The sequence below is a fragment of the Anomaloglossus baeobatrachus genome, chromosome 9 (genome assembly GCF_048569485.1).
Source record: "Anomaloglossus baeobatrachus isolate aAnoBae1 chromosome 9, aAnoBae1.hap1, whole genome shotgun sequence".
NCBI classification, from domain to species: Eukaryota; Metazoa; Chordata; class Amphibia; order Anura; family Aromobatidae; genus Anomaloglossus; species Anomaloglossus baeobatrachus.
Window position 1 is genome coordinate 162,923,182 of NC_134361.1, and position 20,115 is coordinate 162,943,296.

The following is a 20,115-nucleotide window of genomic DNA, read 5'->3' on the forward strand; positions in this document are numbered from 1 at the left end:
GCAACGACAAGGCTCAACCAGGCTTCGGCTTGGGGGAGCACCGAAGATCCCTGACCCTTGCTGTGGCCTTCTGGCTCGGAGGGACGGGGTTGATTTTTGGGGACCCTCTCCTCACGGTGGGGTCCACACGAATCCTAGCCTTTGCACTGTTTTTGGTGTGACTTCGGTCATGCATTTTTTGTGGTGCTTTGGAAAGCTTCATTAAATCAAAATCTGTTCTTATCAGTTTAATATCTGATACGTTCCCTATCTGGGGACCATATATTAAATGGATTTTTAGAACAGGGAGATGGAAAAAGAGCTTGCTCTGTCCACTCCACGCATTGACCTGGTATTGCAGTACCTCCAGGACCGGTGCACCCCTTCTTAACCCAGTTTCCAAAAGCAGAACTCAATTCACCTGATTCATATTAGCCCGATTTAATGAATTGGAAGAAAGCATACGTCTTCATATGCACCTCAATACTTCCTCCTTTTGTTTTTTATCTTTCACACTTTTTACTTTCTTTATTCATCCAAATAGCAAACTCATCACCACTCAACCTGACCAACTCGACTATGTCCCGTGCTGCAGTATCTTGTTCTCTGTCTTATCTAGATCATTTGCAATTGAATGGAATAGATCCCTTTTGGACAAAGTGGATTCACCTGCTGCTGCAGTGACCACAGGTGTGATAAGATCTAGAATTGGCATCTGGTGCGATCTCTCCGCTTCCACTCCAAAGAAAGTTACCTGTTTATTCCTATCATGCATTGGTTTTTGGGGTTTTCTTTGAGCAATGATGATGTCTTGAGTGGGCTGTTGGCTCCCTCACCTGGAGGAAGAGTTTGCTTGCTCTTGGACATTCTAAAAGAGAGGTCATGATAGACATTTAGCTTCTGAACCCAATTGGGGACAGTCATGGGTGATGAATGTTTTGCAACCTGCTGCGCAGCCTGATACCGCAATATAAGGAACGTCAAATACTAAGAATGGGCGGCCTATGAAAGAATTACTACTTTCATTAAGTACACTTAAACGGCTAATTGGGAATAGACAAACTGTAAAAAGCCCTCTGAGAAAGCCCCCCTCTAACCTTTGTTAGTAAGCTTTTCTGTAGTCTGCCTGTTGATGTATTTTCCGTTTGAACAGTGCACAACATGAAGACACGGAACACTGGCGGCTTGTCACAATGCCCCCCGCTGACATCACAATAGCGCTGCTGCCTAGAAAGCTAGCTGCGCAGCAGAAGTTTCTCTTTGGGTGGGAGGTGGGCTAGTGGAAGGAGGGGGCAAGCTTTTTTTTTTTTTTTTTTCTCGGGTGGTAGGGGGATGATAGGAGAAGGGATGCGGGTGGTGAGATGGGTACAGAGGGCAGGGTTTGGGGCTGGGAAGGGAGGGGAAAAGATTAGGGTTTGGGGATGATGAAAGGGCTTTCTACGGGTAAGGATGGCAAAGGGTGGCAGTGACGGAAAGTCAGGCAACCTGTCCTGTCCGTCTTTTTGTATCATGAATTGAAAAGACTGCAAGGGGGAGGGGAGTTGCTTGCGCCCAAAAGGAGGAGTTATTCAGATTCATTGCAGTGGGCGGCGGCTGCAAAACGCACCATTCTTCTTGTTTTTGCTCTGCAAAGCAGCCTTTTCAAGGGTTGGCTTGGGTGACAAAATGTCTTGTGTAGGCGTGGGTTTGTCTCCCTCTCGCTCTCTCTCCCTAAGATGTGTCCGGCATAGGCCAGGGTGCCACTCGAGGCCCAAACCAATTCTGGTTATCGCTTCTCGGCCTTTTGGCTAAGATCAAGTGTAGTATCTGTTCTTATCAGTTTAATATCTGATACGTCCCCTATCTGGGGACCATATATTAAATGGATTTTTAGAACAGGGAGATGGAAAAAGAGCTTGCTCTGTCCACTCCACGCATTGACCTGGTATTGCAGTACCTCCAGGACCGGTGCACCCCTTCTTAACCCAGTTTCCAAAAGCAGAACTCAATTCACCTGATTCATATTAGCCCGATTTAATGAATTGGAAGAAAGCATACGTCTTCATATGCACCTCAATACTTCCTCCTTTTGTTTTTTATCTTTCACACTTTTTACTTTCTTTATTCATCCAAATAGCAAACTCATCACCACTCAACCTGACCAACTCGACTATGTCCCGTGCTGCAGTATCTTGTTCTCTGTCTTATCTAGATCATTTGCAATTGAATGGAATAGATCCCTTTTGGACAAAGTGGATTCACCTGCTGCTGCAGTGACCACAGGTGTGATAAGATCTAGAATTGGCATCTGGTGCGATCTCTCCGCTTCCACTCCAAAGAAAGTTACCTGTTTATTCCTATCATGCATTGGTTTTTGGGGTTTTCTTTGAGCAATGATGATGTCTTGAGTGGGCTGTTGGCTCCCTCACCTGGAGGAAGAGTTTGCTTGCTCTTGGACATTCTAAAAGAGAGGTCATGATAGACATTTAGCTTCTGAACCCAATTGGGGACAGTCATGGGTGATGAATGTTTTGCAACCTGCTGCGCAGCCTGATACCGCAATATAAGGAACGTCAAATACTAAGAATGGGCGGCCTATGAAAGAATTACTACTTTCATTAAGTACACTTAAACGGCTAATTGGGAATAGACAAACTGTAAAAAGCCTTCTGAGAAAGCCCCCCTCTAACCTTTGTTAGTAAGCTTTTCTGTAGTCTGCCTGTTGATGTATTTTCCGTTTGAACAGTGCACAACATGAAGAGACGGAACACTGGCGGCTTGTCACAATGCCCCCCGCTGACATCACAATAGCGCTGCTGCCTAGAAAGCTAGCTGCGCAGCAGAAGTTTCTCTTTGGGTGGGAGGCGGGCTAGTGGAAGGAGGGGGCAAGCTTTTTTTTTTTTTTTTTTCTCGGGTGGTAGGGGGATGATAGGAGAAGGGATGCGGGTGGTGAGATGGGTACAGAGGGCAGGGTTTGGGGCTGGGAAGGGAAGGGAAAAGATTAGGGTTTGGGGATGATGAAAGGGCTTTCTACGGGTAAGGATGGCAAAGGGTGGCAGTGACGGAAAGTCAGGCAACCTGTCCTGTCCGTCTTTTTGTATCATGAATTGAAAAGACTGCAAGGGGGAGGGGAGTTGCTTGCGCCCAAAAGGAGGAGTTATTCAGATTCATTGCAGTGGGCGGCGGCTGCAAAACGCACCATTCTTCTTGTTTTTGCTCTGCAAAGCAGCCTTTTCAAGGGTTGGCTTGGGTGACAAAATGTCTTGTGTAGGCGTGGGTTTGTCTCCCTCTCGCTCTCTCTCCCTAAGATGTGTCCGGCATAGGCCAGGGTGCCACTCGAGGCCCAAACCAATTCTGGTTATCGCTTCTCGGCCTTTTGGCTAAGATCATGTGTAGTGTTGTTCGAAGAGGTGGTTTAAGCTCCAGGCCACCTTAGTACAATGATACAATGCACACTGGAAGGTTGCGCTTGCTAGTACTCTGGGTGGATAGTATATTCATCTAGAGGAAAACATGGCCCTACCAGGATCAAGGCTATTAGACTGAGTAAGGATGGGGGGCTATGGTACAACGTGCCCCAGGACTGACGACCCTGGAGTGAGTCTGAGCTTGCTGGCTTGGGACCCCGGCAAGCCTTGGGCTCTGTAGCACACCGTACCTTGCCTTTTCATACTTTTTGAGCATATTACCCTATCCCGGCCTTCTGGCTAGGAAGGGAAATTTTTATAATCCCGGTCGGAGGTCTGGTCAGCTTTGGGCTGAGAAACTAACACCCGGTTGGAGGTCCGGGTCAGCTTCGGCTGAGAAACCAACACCCGGTTGGAGGTCTGGGTCAGATTCGGCTGAGAAACCAACACCCGGTTGGAGGTCCGGTTAGCCTTGGGCTGAGAAACCAACACCGGTTGACGGTCCGGGCAGTTTCGGCTGCGAAACCAACAACTAGTAGCTCTCTACTCCACTTGGGTAAGATGCCTGGGTGGACGCTGGGAGCAACGACAAGGCTCAACCAGGCTTCGGCTTGGGGGAGCACCGAAGATCCCTGACCCTTGCTGTGGCCTTCTGGCTCGGAGGGATGGGGTTGATTTTTGGGGACCCTCTCCTCACGGTGGGGTCCACACGAATCCTAGCCTTTGCACTGTTTTTGGTGTGACTTCGGTCATGCATTTTTTGTGGTGCTTTGGAAAGCTTCATTAAATCAAAAATCTGTTCTTATCAGTTTAATATCTGATACGTCCCCTATCTGGGGACCATATATTAAATGGCTTTTTAGAACAGGGAGATGGAAAAAGAGCTTGCTCTGTCCACTCCACGCATTGACCTGGTATTGCAGTACCTCCAGGACCGGTGCACCCCTTCTTAACCCAGTTTCCAAAAGCAGAACTCAATTCACCTGATTCATATTAGCCCGATTTAATGAATTGGAAGAAAGCATACGTCTTCATATGCACCTCAATACTTCCTCCTTTTGTTTTTTATCTTTCACACTTTTTACTTTCTTTATTCATCCAAATAGCAAACTCATCACCACTCAACCTGACCAACTCGACTATGTCCCGTGCTGCAGTATCTTGTTCTCTGTCTTATCTAGATCATTTGCAATTGAATGGAATAGATCCCTTTTGGACAAAGTGGATTCACCTGCTGCTGCAGTGACCACAGGTGTGATAAGATCTAGAATTGGCATCTGGTGCGATCTCTCCGCTTCCACTCCAAAGAAAGTTACCTGTTTATTCCTATCATGCATTGGTTTTTGGGGTTTTCTTTGAGCAATGATGATGTCTTGAGTGGGCTGTTGGCTCCCTCACCTGGAGGAAGAGTTTGCTTGCTCTTGGACATTCTAAAAGAGAGGTCATGATAGACATTTAGCTTCTGAACCCAATTGGGGACAGTCATGGGTGATGAATGTTTTGCAACCTGCTGCGCAGCCTGATACCGCAATATAAGGAACGTCAAATACTAAGAATGGGCGGCCTATGAAAGAATTACTACTTTCATTAAGTACACTTAAACGGCTAATTGGGAATAGACAAACTGTAAAAAGCCCTCTGAGAAAGCCCCCCTCTAACCTTTGTTAGTAAGCTTTTCTGTAGTCTGCCTGTTGATGTATTTTCCGTTTGAACAGTGCACAACATGAAGAGACGGAACACTGGCGGCTTGTCACAATGCCCCCCGCTGACATCACAATAGCGCTGCTGCCTAGAAAGCTAGCTGCGCAGCAGAAGTTTCTCTTTGGGTGGGAGGTGGGCTAGTGGAAGGAGGGGGCAAGCTTTTTTTTTTTTTTCTCGGGTGGTAGGGGGATGATAGGAGAAGGGATGCGGGTGGTGAGATGGGTACAGAGGGCAGGGTTTGGGGCTGGGAAGGGAAGGGAAAAGATTAGGGTTTGGGGATGATGAAAGGGCTTTCTACGGGTAAGGATGGCAAAGGGTGGCAGTGACGGAAAGTCAGGCAACCTGTCCTGTCCGTCTTTTTGTATCATGAATTGAAAAGACTGCAAGGGGGAGGGGAGTTGCTTGCGCCCAAAAGGAGGAGTTATTCAGATTCATTGCAGTGGGCGGCGGCTGCAAAACGCACCATTCTTCTTGTTTTTGCTCTGCAAAGCAGCCTTTTCAAGGGTTGGCTTGGGTGACAAAATGTCTTGTGTAGGCGTGGGTTTGTCTCCCTCTCGCTCTCTCTCCCTAAGATGTGTCCGGCATAGGCCAGGGTGCCACTCGAGGCCCAAACCAATTCTGGTTATCGCTTCTCGGCCTTTTGGCTAAGATCAAGTGTAGTTTGGGAGGGTACTACCTTGGTTGGTGCTGAAAGGTGCCAGGGTATTGCACAACTGCTGACCTTGGGGGAGTGTGCATCGTAGGATGTCATAGCCCTCTTGTGACGGACGGTTACCTGGGCAACGAGAGGCGGTCACTTTATTATTTTCAAACTCATCCTTCAAAAAAAAAAAAAAAAAAAAAAAAAATCTGTTCTTATCAGTTTAATATCTGATACGTCCCCTATCTGGGGACCATATATTAAATGGCTTTTTAGAACAGGGAGATGGAAAAAGAGCTTGCTCTGTCCACTCCACGCATTGACCTGGTATTGCAGTACCTCCAGGACCGGTGCACCCCTTCTTAACCCAGTTTCCAAAAGCAGAACTCAATTCACCTGATTCATATTAGCCCGATTTAATGAATTGGAAGAAAGCATACGTCTTCATATGCACCTCAATACTTCCTCCTTTTGTTTTTTATCTTTCACACTTTTTACTTTCTTTATTCATCCAAATAGCAAACTCATCACCACTCAACCTGACCAACTCGACTATGTCCCGTGCTGCAGTATCTTGTTCTCTGTCTTATCTAGATCATTTGCAATTGAATGGAATAGATCCCTTTTGGACAAAGTGGATTCACCTGCTGCTGCAGTGACCACAGGTGTGATAAGATCTAGAATTGGCATCTGGTGCGATCTCTCCGCTTCCACTCCAAAGAAAGTTACCTGTTTATTCCTATCATGCATTGGTTTTTGGGGTTTTCTTTGAGCAATGATGATGTCTTGAGTGGGCTGTTGGCTCCCTCACCTGGAGGAAGAGTTTGCTTGCTCTTGGACATTCTAAAAGAGAGGTCATGATAGACATTTAGCTTCTGAACCCAATTGGGGACAGTCATGGGTGATGAATGTTTTGCAACCTGCTGCGCAGCCTGATACCGCAATATAAGGAACGTCAAATACTAAGAATGGGCGGCCTATGAAAGAATTACTACTTTCATTAAGTACACTTAAACGGCTAATTGGGAATAGACAAACTGTAAAAAGCCCTCTGAGAAAGCCCCCCTCTAACCTTTGTTAGTAAGCTTTTCTGTAGTCTGCCTGTTGATGTATTTTCCGTTTGAACAGTGCACAACATGAAGAGACGGAACACTGGCGGCTTGTCACAATGCCCCCCGCTGACATCACAATAGCGCTGCTGCCTAGAAAGCTAGCTGCGCAGCAGAAGTTTCTCTTTGGGTGGGAGGTGGGCTAGTGGAAGGAGGGGGCAAGCTTTTTTTTTTTTTTCTCGGGTGGTAGGGGGATGATAGGAGAAGGGATGCGGGTGGTGAGATGGGTACAGAGGGCAGGGTTTGGGGCTGGGAAGGGAAGGGAAAAGATTAGGGTTTGGGGATGATGAAAGGGCTTTCTACGGGTAAGGATGGCAAAGGGTGGCAGTGACGGAAAGTCAGGCAACCTGTCCTGTCCGTCTTTTTGTATCATGAATTGAAAAGACTGCAAGGGGGAGGGGAGTTGCTTGCGCCCAAAAGGAGGAGTTATTCAGATTCATTGCAGTGGGCGGCGGCTGCAAAACGCACCATTCTTCTTGTTTTTGCTCTGCAAAGCAGCCTTTTCAAGGGTTGGCTTGGGTGACAAAATGTCTTGTGTAGGCGTGGGTTTGTCTCCCTCTCGCTCTCTCTCCCTAAGATGTGTCCGGCATAGGCCAGGGTGCCACTCGAGGCCCAAACCAATTCTGGTTATCGCTTCTCGGCCTTTTGGCTAAGATCAAGTGTAGTATCTGTTCTTATCAGTTTAATATCTGATACGTCCCCTATCTGGGGACCATATATTAAATGGATTTTTAGAACAGGGAGATGGAAAAAGAGCTTGCTCTGTCCACTCCACGCATTGACCTGGTATTGCAGTACCTCCAGGACCGGTGCACCCCTTCTTAACCCAGTTTCCAAAAGCAGAACTCAATTCACCTGATTCATATTAGCCCGATTTAATGAATTGGAAGAAAGCATACGTCTTCATATGCACCTCAATACTTCCTCCTTTTGTTTTTTATCTTTCACACTTTTTACTTTCTTTATTCATCCAAATAGCAAACTCATCACCACTCAACCTGACCAACTCGACTATGTCCCGTGCTGCAGTATCTTGTTCTCTGTCTTATCTAGATCATTTGCAATTGAATGGAATAGATCCCTTTTGGACAAAGTGGATTCACCTGCTGCTGCAGTGACCACAGGTGTGATAAGATCTAGAATTGGCATCTGGTGCGATCTCTCCGCTTCCACTCCAAAGAAAGTTACCTGTTTATTCCTATCATGCATTGGTTTTTGGGGTTTTCTTTGAGCAATGATGATGTCTTGAGTGGGCTGTTGGCTCCCTCACCTGGAGGAAGAGTTTGCTTGCTCTTGGACATTCTAAAAGAGAGGTCATGATAGACATTTAGCTTCTGAACCCAATTGGGGACAGTCATGGGTGATGAATGTTTTGCAACCTGCTGCGCAGCCTGATACCGCAATATAAGGAACGTCAAATACTAAGAATGGGCGGCCTATGAAAGAATTACTACTTTCATTAAGTACACTTAAACGGCTAATTGGGAATAGACAAACTGTAAAAAGCCCTCTGAGAAAGCCCCCCTCTAACCTTTGTTAGTAAGCTTTTCTGTAGTCTGCCTGTTGATGTATTTTCCGTTTGAACAGTGCACAACATGAAGAGACGGAACACTGGCGGCTTGTCACAATGCCCCCCGCTGACATCACAATAGCGCTGCTGCCTAGAAAGCTAGCTGCGCAGCAGAAGTTTCTCTTTGGGTGGGAGGTGGGCTAGTGGAAGGAGGGGGCAAGCTTTTTTTTTTTTTTTTTTCTCGGGTGTTAGGGGGATGATAGGAGAAGGGATGCGGGTGGTGAGATGGGTACAGAGGGCAGGGTTTGGGGCTGGGAAGGGAAGGGAAAAGATTAGGGTTTGGGGATGATGAAAGGGCTTTCTACGGGTAAGGATGGCAAAGGGTGGCAGTGACGGAAAGTCAGGCAACCTGTCCTGTCCGTCTTTTTGTATCATGAATTGAAAAGACTGCAAGGGGGAGGGGAGTTGCTTGCGCCCAAAAGGAGGAGTTATTCAGATTCATTGCAGTGGGCGGCGGCTGCAAAACGCACCATTCTTCTTGTTTTTGCTCTGCAAAGCAGCCTTTTCAAGGGTTGGCTTGGGTGACAAAATGTCTTGTGTAGGCGTGGGTTTGTCTCCCTCTCGCTCTCTCTCCCTAAGATGTGTCCGGCATAGGCCAGGGTGCCACTCGAGGCCCAAACCAATTCTGGTTATCGCTTCTCGGCCTTTTGGCTAAGATCAAGTGTAGTATCTGTTCTTATCAGTTAAGATCAAGTGTAGTGTTGTTCGAAGAGGTGGTTTAAGCTCCAGGCCACCTTAGTACAATGATACAATGCACACTGGAAGGTTGCGCTTGCTAGTACTCTGGGTGGATAGTATATTCATCTAGAGGAAAACATGGCCCTACCAGGATCGAGGCTATTAGACTGAGTAAGGGTGGGGGGCTATGGTACAACGTGCCCCAGGACTGACGACCCTGGAGTGAGTCTGAGCTTGCTGGCTTGGGACCCCGGCAAGCCTTGGGCTCTGTAGCACACCGTACCTTGCCTTTTCATACTTTTTGAGCATATTACCCTATCCCGGCCTTCTGGCTAGGAAGGGAAATTTTTACAATCCCGGTCGGAGGTCTGGTCAGCTTTGGGCTGAGAAACTAACACCCGGTTGGAGGTCTGGGTCAGCTTCGGCTGAGAAACCAACACCCGGTTGGAGGTCTGGGTCAGCTTCGGCTGAGAAACCAACACCCGGTTGGAGGTCCGGTTAGCCTTGGGCTGAGAAACCAACACCGGTTGACGGTCCGGGCAGTTTCGGCTGCGAAACCAACAACTAGTAGCTCTCTACTCCACTTGGGTAAGATGCCTGGGTGGACGCTGGGAGCAACGACAAGGCTCAACCAGGCTTCGGCTTGGGGGAGCACCGAAGATCCCTGACCCTTGCTGTGGCCTTCTGGCTCGGAGGGACGGGGTTGATTTTTGGGGACCCTCTCCTCACAGTGGGGTCCACACGAATCCTAGCCTTTGCACTGTTTTTGGTGTGACTTCGGTCATGCATTTTTTGTGGTGCTTTGGAAAGCTTCATTAAATCAAAAATCTGTTCTTATCAGTTTAATATCTGATACGTCCCCTATCTGGGGACCATATATTAAATGGATTTTTAGAACAGGGAGATGGAAAAAGAGCTTGCTCTGTCCACTCCACGCATTGACCTGGTATTGCAGTACCTCCAGGACCGGTGCACCCCTTCTTAACCCAGTTTCCAAAAGCAGAACTCAATTCACCTGATTCATATTAGCCCGATTTAATGAATTGGAAGAAAGCATACGTCTTCATATGCACCTCAATACTTCCTCCTTTTGTTTTTTATCTTTCACACTTTTTACTTTCTTTATTCATCCAAATAGCAAACTCATCACCACTCAACCTGACCAACTCGACTATGTCCCGTGCTGCAGTATCTTGTTCTCTGTCTTATCTAGATCATTTGCAATTGAATGGAATAGATCCCTTTTGGACAAAGTGGATTCACCTGCTGCTGCAGTGACCACAGGTGTGATAAGATCTAGAATTGGCATCTGGTGCGATCTCTCCGCTTCCACTCCAAAGAAAGTTACCTGTTTATTCCTATCATGCATTGGTTTTTGGGGTTTTCTTTGAGCAATGATGATGTCTTGAGTGGGCTGTTGGCTCCCTCACCTGGAGGAAGAGTTTGCTTGCTCTTGGACATTCTAAAAGAGAGGTCATGATAGACATTTAGCTTCTGAACCCAATTGGGGACAGTCATGGGTGATGAATGTTTTGCAACCTGCTGCGCAGCCTGATACCGCAATATAAGGAACGTCAAATACTAAGAATGGGCGGCCTATGAAAGAATTACTACTTTCATTAAGTACACTTAAACGGCTAATTGGGAATAGACAAACTGTAAAAAGCCCTCTGAGAAAGCCCCCCTCTAACCTTTGTTAGTAAGCTTTTCTGTAGTCTGCCTGTTGATGTATTTTCCGTTTGAACAGTGCACAACATGAAGAGACGGAACACTGGCGGCTTGTCACAATGCCCCCCGCTGACATCACAATAGCGCTGCTGCCTAGAAAGCTAGCTGCGCAGCAGAAGTTTCTCTTTGGGTGGGAGGTGGGCTAGTGGAAGGAGGGGGCAAGCTTTTTTTTTTTTTTTTCTCGGGTGGTAGGGGGATGATAGGAGAAGGGATGCGGGTGGTGAGATGGGTACAGAGGGCAGGGTTTGGGGCTGGGAAGGGAAGGGAAAAGATTAGGGTTTGGGGATGATGAAAGGGCTTTCTACGGGTAAGGATGGCAAAGGGTGGCAGTGACGGAAAGTCAGGCAACCTGTCCTGTCCGTCTTTTTGTATCATGAATTGAAAAGACTGCAAGGGGGAGGGGAGTTGCTTGCGCCCAAAAGGAGGAGTTATTCAGATTCATTGCAGTGGGCGGCGGCTGCAAAACGCACCATTCTTCTTGTTTTTGCTCTGCAAAGCAGCCTTTTCAAGGGTTGGCTTGGGTGACAAAATGTCTTGTGTAGGCGTGGGTTTGTCTCCCTCTCGCTCTCTCTCCCTAAGATGTGTCCGGCATAGGCCAGGGTGCCACTCGAGGCCCAAACCAATTCTGGTTATCGCTTCTCGGCCTTTTGGCTAAGATCAAGTGTAGTATCTGTTCTTATCAGTTTAATATCTGATACGTCCCCTATCTGGGGACCATATATTAAATGGATTTTTAGAACAGGGAGATGGAAAAAGAGCTTGCTCTGTCCACTCCACGCATTGACCTGGTATTGCAGTACCTCCAGGACCGGTGCACCCCTTCTTAACCCAGTTTCCAAAAGCAGAACTCAATTCACCTGATTCATATTAGCCCGATTTAATGAATTGGAAGAAAGCATACGTCTTCATATGCACCTCAATACTTCCTCCTTTTGTTTTTTATCTTTCACACTTTTTACTTTCTTTATTCATCCAAATAGCAAACTCATCACCACTCAACCTGACCAACTCGACTATGTCCCGTGCTGCAGTATCTTGTTCTCTGTCTTATCTAGATCATTTGCAATTGAATGGAATAGATCCCTTTTGGACAAAGTGGATTCACCTGCTGCTGCAGTGACCACAGGTGTGATAAGATCTAGAATTGGCATCTGGTGCGATCTCTCCGCTTCCACTCCAAAGAAAGTTACCTGTTTATTCCTATCATGCATTGGTTTTTGGGGTTTTCTTTGAGCAATGATGATGTCTTGAGTGGGCTGTTGGCTCCCTCACCTGGAGGAAGAGTTTGCTTGCTCTTGGACATTCTAAAAGAGAGGTCATGATAGACATTTAGCTTCTGAACCCAATTGGGGACAGTCATGGGTGATGAATGTTTTGCAACCTGCTGCGCAGCCTGATACCGCAATATAAGGAACGTCAAATACTAAGAATGGGCGGCCTATGAAAGAATTACTACTTTCATTAAGTACACTTAAACGGCTAATTGGGAATAGACAAACTGTAAAAAGCCCTCTGAGAAAGCCCCCCTCTAACCTTTGTTAGTAAGCTTTTCTGTAGTCTGCCTGTTGATGTATTTTCCGTTTGAACAGTGCACAACATGAAGAGACGGAACACTGGCGGCTTGTCACAATGCCCCCCGCTGACATCACAATAGCGCTGCTGCCTAGAAAGCTAGCTGCGCAGCAGAAGTTTCTCTTTGGGTGGGAGGTGGGCTAGTGGAAGGAGGGGGCAAGCTTTTTTTTTTTTTTTTTTCTCGGGTGGTAGGGGGATGATAGGAGAAGGGATGCGGGTGGTGAGATGGGTACAGAGGGCAGGGTTTGGGGCTGGGAAGGGAAGGGAAAAGATTAGGGTTTGGGGATGATGAAAGGGCTTTCTACGGGTAAGGATGGCAAAGGGTGGCAGTGACGGAAAGTCAGGCAACCTGTCCTGTCCGTCTTTTTGTATCATGAATTGAAAAGACTGCAAGGGGGAGGGGAGTTGCTTGCGCCCAAAAGGAGGAGTTATTCAGATTCATTGCAGTGGGCGGCGGCTGCAAAACGCACCATTCTTCTTGTTTTTGCTCTGCAAAGCAGCCTTTTCAAGGGTTGGCTTGGGTGACAAAATGTCTTGTGTAGGCGTGGGTTTGTCTCCCTCTCGCTCTCTCTCCCTAAGATGTGTCCGGCATAGGCCAGGGTGCCACTCGAGGCCCAAACCAATTCTGGTTATCGCTTCTCGGCCTTTTGGCTAAGATCAAGTGTAGTATCTGTTCTTATCAGTTTAATATCTGATACGTCCCCTATCTGGGGACCATATATTAAATGGATTTTTAGAACAGGGAGATGGAAAAAGAGCTTGCTCTGTCCACTCCACGCATTGACCTGGTATTGCAGTACCTCCAGGACCGGTGCACCCCTTCTTAACCCAGTTTCCAAAAGCAGAACTCAATTCACCTGATTCATATTAGCCCGATTTAATGAATTGGAAGAAAGCATACGTCTTCATATGCACCTCAATACTTCCTCCTTTTGTTTTTTATCTTTCACACTTTTTACTTTCTTTATTCATCCAAATAGCAAACTCATCACCACTCAACCTGACCAACTCGACTATGTCCCGTGCTGCAGTATCTTGTTCTCTGTCTTATCTAGATCATTTGCAATTGAATGGAATAGATCCCTTTTGGACAAAGTGGATTCACCTGCTGCTGCAGTGACCACAGGTGTGATAAGATCTAGAATTGGCATCTGGTGCGATCTCTCCGCTTCCACTCCAAAGAAAGTTACCTGTTTATTCCTATCATGCATTGGTTTTTGGGGTTTTCTTTGAGCAATGATGATGTCTTGAGTGGGCTGTTGGCTCCCTCACCCGGAGGAAGAGTTTGCTTGCTCTTGGACATTCTAAAAGAGAGGTCATGATAGACATTTAGCTTCTGAACCCAATTGGGGACAGTCATGGGTGATGAATGTTTTGCAACCTGCTGCGCAGCCTGATACCGCAATATAAGGAACGTCAAATACTAAGAATGGGCGGCCTATGAAAGAATTACTACTTTCATTAAGTACACTTAAACGGCTAATTGGGAATAGACAAACTGTAAAAAGCCCTCTGAGAAAGCCCCCCTCTAACCTTTGTTAGTAAGCTTTTCTGTAGTCTGCCTGTTGATGTATTTTCCGTTTGAACAGTGCACAACATGAAGAGACGGAACACTGGCGGCTTGTCACAATGCCCCCCGCTGACATCACAATAGCGCTGCTGCCTAGAAAGCTAGCTGCGCAGCAGAAGTTTCTCTTTGGGTGGGAGGTGGGCTAGTGGAAGGAGGGGGCAAGCTTTTTTTTTTTTTTTTTTCTCGGGTGGTAGGGGGATGATAGGAGAAGGGATGCGGGTGGTGAGATGGGTACAGAGGGCAGGGTTTGGGGCTGGGAAGGGAAGGGAAAAGATTAGGGTTTGGGGATGATGAAAGGGCTTTCTACGGGTAAGGATGGCAAAGGGTGGCAGTGATGGAAAGTCAGGCAACCTGTCCTGTCCGTCTTTTTGTATCATGAATTGAAAAGACTGCAAGGGGGAGGGGAGTTGCTTGCGCCCAAAAGGAGGAGTTATTCAGATTCATTGCAGTGGGCGGCGGCTGCAAAACGCACCATTCTTCTTGTTTTTGCTCTGCAAAGCAGCCTTTTCAAGGGTTGGCTTGGGTGACAAAATGTCTTGTGTAGGCGTGGGTTTGTCTCCCTCTCGCTCTCTCTCCCTAAGATGTGTCCGGCATAGGCCAGGGTGCCACTCGAGGCCCAAACCAATTCTGGTTATCGCTTCTCGGCCTTTTGGCTAAGATCAAGTGTAGTATCTGTTCTTATCAGTTTAATATCTGATACGTCCCCTATCTGGGGACCATATATTAAATGGATTTTTAGAACAGGGAGATGGAAAAAGAGCTTGCTCTGTCCACTCCACGCATTGACCTGGTATTGCAGTACCTCCAGGACCGGTGCACCCCTTCTTAACCCAGTTTCCAAAAGCAGAACTCAATTCACCTGATTCATATTAGCCCGATTTAATGAATTGGAAGAAAGCATACGTCTTCATATGCACCTCAATACTTCCTCCTTTTGTTTTTTATCTTTCACACTTTTTACTTTCTTTATTCATCCAAATAGCAAACTCATCACCACTCAACCTGACCAACTCGACTATGTCCCGTGCTGCAGTATCTTGTTCTCTGTCTTATCTAGATCATTTGCAATTGAATGGAATAGATCCCTTTTGGACAAAGTGGATTCACCTGCTGCTGCAGTGACCACAGGTGTGATAAGATCTAGAATTGGCATCTGGTGCGATCTCTCCGCTTCCACTCCAAAGAAAGTTACCTGTTTATTCCTATCATGCATTGGTTTTTGGGGTTTTCTTTGAGCAATGATGATGTCTTGAGTGGGCTGTTGGCTCCCTCACCTGGAGGAAGAGTTTGCTTGCTCTTGGACATTCTAAAAGAGAGGTCATGATAGACATTTAGCTTCTGAACCCAATTGGGGACAGTCATGGGTGATGAATGTTTTGCAACCTGCTGCGCAGCCTGATACCGCAATATAAGGAACGTCAAATACTAAGAATGGGCGGCCTATGAAAGAATTACTACTTTCATTAAGTACACTTAAACGGCTAATTGGGAATAGACAAACTGTAAAAGCCCTCTGAGAAAGCCCCCCTCTAACCTTTGTTAGTAAGCTTTTCTGTAGTCTGCCTGTTGATGTATTTTCCGTTTGAACAGTGCACAACATGAAGAGACGGAACACTGGCGGCTTGTCACAATGCCCCCCGCTGACATCACAATAGCGCTGCTGCCTAGAAAGCTAGCTGCGCAGCAGAAGTTTCTCTTTGGGTGGGAGGTGGGCTAGTGGAAGGAGGGGGCAAGCTTTTTTTTTTTTTTTTTCTCGGGTGGTAGGGGGATGATAGGAGAAGGGATGCGGGTGGTGAGATGGGTACAGAGGGCAGGGTTTGGGGCTGGGAAGGGAAGGGAAAAGATTAGGGTTTGGGGATGATGAAAGGGCTTTCTACGGGTAAGGATGGCAAAGGGTGGCAGTGACGGAAAGTCAGGCAACCTGTCCTGTCCGTCTTTTTGTATCATGAATTGAAAAGACTGCAAGGGGGAGGGGAGTTGCTTGCGCCCAAAAGGAGGAGTTATTCAGATTCATTGCAGTGGGCGGCGGCTGCAAAACGCACCATTCTTCTTGTTTTTGCTCTGCAAAGCAGCCTTTTCAAGGGTTGGCTTGGGTGACAAAATGTCTTGTGTAGGCGTGGGTTTGTCTCCCTCTCGCTCTCTCTCCCTAAGATGTGTCCGGCATAGGCCAGGGTGCCACTCGAGGCCCAAACCAATTCTGGTTATCGCTTCTCGGCCTTTTGGCTAAGATCAAGTGTAGTATCTGTTCTTATCAGTTTAATATCTGATACGTCCCCTATCTGGGGACCATATATTAAATGGATTTTTAGAACAGGGAGATGGAAAAAGAGCTTGCTCTGTCCACTCCACGCATTGACCTGGTATTGCAGTACCTCCAGGACCGGTGCACCCCTTCTTAACCCAGTTTCCAAAAGCAGAACTCAATTCACCTGATTCATATTAGCCCGATTTAATGAATTGGAAGAAAGCATACGTCTTCATATGCACCTCAATACTTCCTCCTTTTGTTTTTTATCTTTCACACTTTTTACTTTCTTTATTCATCCAAATAGCAAACTCATCACCACTCAACCTGACCAACTCGACTATGTCCCGTGCTGCAGTATCTTGTTCTCTGTCTTATCTAGATCATTTGCAATTGAATGGAATAGATCCCTTTTGGACAAAGTGGATTCACCTGCTGCTGCAGTGACCACAGGTGTGATAAGATCTAGAATTGGCATCTGGTGCGATCTCTCCGCTTCCACTCCAAAGAAAGTTACCTGTTTATTCCTATCATGCATTGGTTTTTGGGGTTTTCTTTGAGCAATGATGATGTCTTGAGTGGGCTGTTGGCTCCCTCACCTGGAGGAAGAGTTTGCTTGCTCTTGGACATTCTAAAAGAGAGGTCATGATAGACATTTAGCTTCTGAACCCAATTGGGGACAGTCATGGGTGATGAATGTTTTGCAACCTGCTGCGCAGCCTGATACCGCAATATAAGGAACGTCAAATACTAAGAATGGGCGGCCTATGAAAGAATTACTACTTTCATTAAGTACACTTAAACGGCTAATTGGGAATAGACAAACTGTAAAAAGCCCTCTGAGAAAGCCCCCCTCTAACCTTTGTTAGTAAGCTTTTCTGTAGTCTGCCTGTTGATGTATTTTCCGTTTGAACAGTGCACAACATGAAGAGACGGAACACTGGCGGCTTGTCACAATGCCCCCCGCTGACATCACAATAGCGCTGCTGCCTAGAAAGCTAGCTGCGCAGCAGAAGTTTCTCTTTGGGTGGGAGGTGGGCTAGTGGAAGGAGGGGGCAAGCTTTTTTTTTTTTTTTTTTCTCGGGTGGTAGGGGGATGATAGGAGAAGGGATGCGGGTGGTGAGATGGGTACAGAGGGCAGGGTTTGGGGCTGGGAAGGGAAGGGAAAAGATTAGGGTTTGGGGATGATGAAAGGGCTTTCTACGGGTAAGGATGGCAAAGGGTGGCAGTGACGGAAAGTCAGGCAACCTGTCCTGTCCGTCTTTTTGTATCATGAATTGAAAAGACTGCAAGGGGGAGGGGAGTTGCTTGCGCCCAAAAGGAGGAGTTATTCAGATTCATTGCAGTGGGCGGCGGCTGCAAAACGCACCATTCTTCTTGTTTTTGCTCTGCAAAGCAGCCTTTTCAAGGGTTGGCTTGGGTGACAAAATGTCTTGTGTAGGCGTGGGTTTGTCTCCCTCTCGCTCTCTCTCCCTAAGATGTGTCTGGCATAGGCCAGGGTGCCACTCGAGGCCCAAACCAATTCTGGTTATCGCTTCTCGGCCTTTTGGCTAAGATCAAGTGTAGTATCTGTTCTTATCAGTTTAATATCTGATACGTCCCCTATCTGGGGACCATATATTAAATGGATTTTTAGAACAGGGAGATGGAAAAAGAGCTTGCTCTGTCCACTCCACGCATTGACCTGGTATTGCAGTACCTCCAGGACCGGTGCACCCCTTCTTAACCCAGTTTCCAAAAGCAGAACTCAATTCACCTGATTCATATTAGCCCGATTTAATGAATTGGAAGAAAGCATACGTCTTCATATGCACCTCAATACTTCCTCCTTTTGTTTTTTATCTTTCACACTTTTTACTTTCTTTATTCATCCAAATAGCAAACTCATCACCACTCAACCTGACCAATTCGACTATGTCCCGTGCTGCAGTATCTTGTTCTCTGTCTTATCTAGATCATTTGCAATTGAATGGAATAGATCCCTTTTGGACAAAGTGGATTCACCTGCTGCTGCAGTGACCACAGGTGTGATAAGATCTAGAATTGGCATCTGGTGCGATCTCTCCGCTTCCACTCCAAAGAAAGTTACCTGTTTATTCCTATCATGCATTGGTTTTTGGGGTTTTCTTTGAGCAATGATGATGTCTTGAGTGGGCTGTTGGCTCCCTCACCTGGAGGAAGAGTTTGCTTGCTCTTGGACATTCTAAAAGAGAGGTCATGATAGACATTTAGCTTCTGAACCCAATTGGGGACAGTCATGGGTGATGAATGTTTTGCAACCTGCTGCGCAGCCTGATACCGCAATATAAGGAACGTCAAATACTAAGAATGGGCGGCCTATGAAAGAATTACTACTTTCATTAAGTACACTTAAACGGCTAATTGGGAATAGACAAACTGTAAAAAGCCCTCTGAGAAAGCCCCCCTCTAACCTTTGTTAGTAAGCTTTTCTGTAGTCTGCCTGTTGATGTATTTTCCGTTTGAACAGTGCACAACATGAAGAGACGGAACACTGGCGGCTTGTCACAATGCCCCCCGCTGACATCACAATAGCGCTGCTGCCTAGAAAGCTAGCTGCGCAGCAGAAGTTTCTCTTTGGGTGGGAGGTGGGCTAGTGGAAGGAGGGGGCAAGCTTTTTTTTTTTTTTTTTCTCGGGTGGTAGGGGGATGATAGGAGAAGGGATGCGGGTGGTGAGATGGGTACAGAGGGCAGGGTTTGGGGCTGGGAAGGGAAGGGAAAAGATTAGGGTTTGGGGATGATGAAAGGGCTTTCTACGGGTGAGGATGGCAAAGGGTGGCAGTGACGGAAAGTCAGGCAACCTGTCCTGTCCGTCTTTTTGTATCATGAATTGAAAAGACTGCAAGGGGGAGGGGAGTTGCTTGCGCCCAAAAGGAGGAGTTATTCAGATTCATTGCAGTGGGCGGCGGCTGCAAAACGCACCATTCTTCTTGTTTTTGCTCTGCAAAGCAGCCTTTTCAAGGGTTGGCTTGGGTGACAAAATGTCTTGTGTAGGCGTGGGTTTGTCTCCCTCTCGCTCTCTCTCCCTAAGATGTGTCCGGCATAGGCCAGGGTGCCACTCGAGGCCCAAACCAATTCTGGTTATCGCTTCTCGGCCTTTTGGCTAAGATCAAGTGTAGTGTTGTTCGAAGAGGTGGTTTAAGCTCCAGGCCACCTTAGTACAATGATACAATGCACACTGGAAGGTTGCGCTTGCTAGTACTCTGGGTGGATAGTGTATTCATCTAGAGGAAAACATGGCCCTACCAGGATCGAGGCTATTAGACTGAGTAAGTGTGGGGGGCTATGGTACAACGTGCCCCAGGACTGACGACCCTGGAGTGAGTCTGAGCTTGCTGGCTTGGGACCCCGGCAAGCCTTGGGCTCTGTAGCACACCGTACCTTGCCTTTTCATACTTTTTGAGCATATTACCCTATCCCGGCCTTCTGGCTAGGAAGGGAAATTTTTATAATCCCGGTCGGAGGTCTGGTCAGCTTTGGGCTGAGAAACCAACACCCGGTTGGAGGTCTGGGTCAGCTTCGGCTGAGAAACCAACACCCGGTTGGAGGTCTGGGTCAGCTTCGGCTGAGAAACCAACACCCGGTTGGAGGTCCGGTTAGCCTTGGGCTGAGAAACCAACACCGGTTGACGGTCCGGGCAGTTTCGGCTGCGAAACCAACAACTAGTAGCTCTCTACTCCACTTGGGTAAGATGCCTGGGTGGACGCTGGGAGCAACGACAAGGCTCAACCATGCTTCGGCTTGGGGGAGCACCGAAGATCCCTGACCCTTGCTGTGGCCTTCTGGCTCGGAGGGACGGGGTTGATTTTTGGGGACCCTCTCCTCACGGTGGGGTCCACACGAATCCTAGCCTTTGCACTGTTTTTGGTGTGACTTCGGTCATGCATTTTTTGTGGTGCTTTGGAAAGCTTCATTAAAT

General features: G+C 47.1%; 10 non-coding genes and 2 pseudogenes across 10 annotated transcripts; all 12 read left to right on the forward strand.

The window, feature by feature from the left end:
- The first annotated feature begins 169 nt into the window (after window positions 1–169).
- LOC142253286 (U2 spliceosomal RNA) lies at window positions 170–365 on the forward strand. Its single transcript, XR_012726591.1, has one exon. It is a non-coding gene; the product is annotated as a U2 spliceosomal RNA (small nuclear RNA).
- A 1,381-nt stretch (window positions 366–1,746) lies between these two features.
- On the forward strand, window positions 1,747–1,937 carry LOC142252493 (U2 spliceosomal RNA). Its single transcript, XR_012725868.1, has one exon. It is a non-coding gene; the product is annotated as a U2 spliceosomal RNA (small nuclear RNA).
- Window positions 1,938–4,120: 2,183 nt separating this feature from the next.
- On the forward strand, window positions 4,121–4,313 carry LOC142253269 (U2 spliceosomal RNA). Its single transcript, XR_012726579.1, has one exon. It is a non-coding gene; the product is annotated as a U2 spliceosomal RNA (small nuclear RNA).
- A 1,553-nt stretch (window positions 4,314–5,866) lies between these two features.
- LOC142253528 (U2 spliceosomal RNA) lies at window positions 5,867–6,067 on the forward strand (annotated as a pseudogene).
- Window positions 6,068–7,444: 1,377 nt separating this feature from the next.
- LOC142252494 (U2 spliceosomal RNA) lies at window positions 7,445–7,635 on the forward strand. The gene has a single exon (XR_012725869.1). It is a non-coding gene; the product is annotated as a U2 spliceosomal RNA (small nuclear RNA).
- A 1,381-nt stretch (window positions 7,636–9,016) lies between these two features.
- LOC142253551 (U2 spliceosomal RNA) lies at window positions 9,017–9,165 on the forward strand (annotated as a pseudogene).
- A 685-nt stretch (window positions 9,166–9,850) lies between these two features.
- On the forward strand, window positions 9,851–10,043 carry LOC142253019 (U2 spliceosomal RNA). The gene has a single exon (XR_012726351.1). It is a non-coding gene; the product is annotated as a U2 spliceosomal RNA (small nuclear RNA).
- A 1,379-nt stretch (window positions 10,044–11,422) lies between these two features.
- Window positions 11,423–11,613, forward strand: LOC142252495 (U2 spliceosomal RNA). Its single transcript, XR_012725870.1, has one exon. It is a non-coding gene; the product is annotated as a U2 spliceosomal RNA (small nuclear RNA).
- A 1,381-nt stretch (window positions 11,614–12,994) lies between these two features.
- Window positions 12,995–13,185, forward strand: LOC142252496 (U2 spliceosomal RNA). The gene has a single exon (XR_012725871.1). It is a non-coding gene; the product is annotated as a U2 spliceosomal RNA (small nuclear RNA).
- Window positions 13,186–14,566: 1,381 nt separating this feature from the next.
- Window positions 14,567–14,757, forward strand: LOC142252497 (U2 spliceosomal RNA). Its single transcript, XR_012725872.1, has one exon. It is a non-coding gene; the product is annotated as a U2 spliceosomal RNA (small nuclear RNA).
- Window positions 14,758–16,136: 1,379 nt separating this feature from the next.
- Window positions 16,137–16,327, forward strand: LOC142252498 (U2 spliceosomal RNA). Its single transcript, XR_012725873.1, has one exon. It is a non-coding gene; the product is annotated as a U2 spliceosomal RNA (small nuclear RNA).
- A 1,381-nt stretch (window positions 16,328–17,708) lies between these two features.
- On the forward strand, window positions 17,709–17,899 carry LOC142252499 (U2 spliceosomal RNA). Its single transcript, XR_012725874.1, has one exon. It is a non-coding gene; the product is annotated as a U2 spliceosomal RNA (small nuclear RNA).
- The last annotated feature ends 2,216 nt before the right edge of the window (window positions 17,900–20,115 follow it).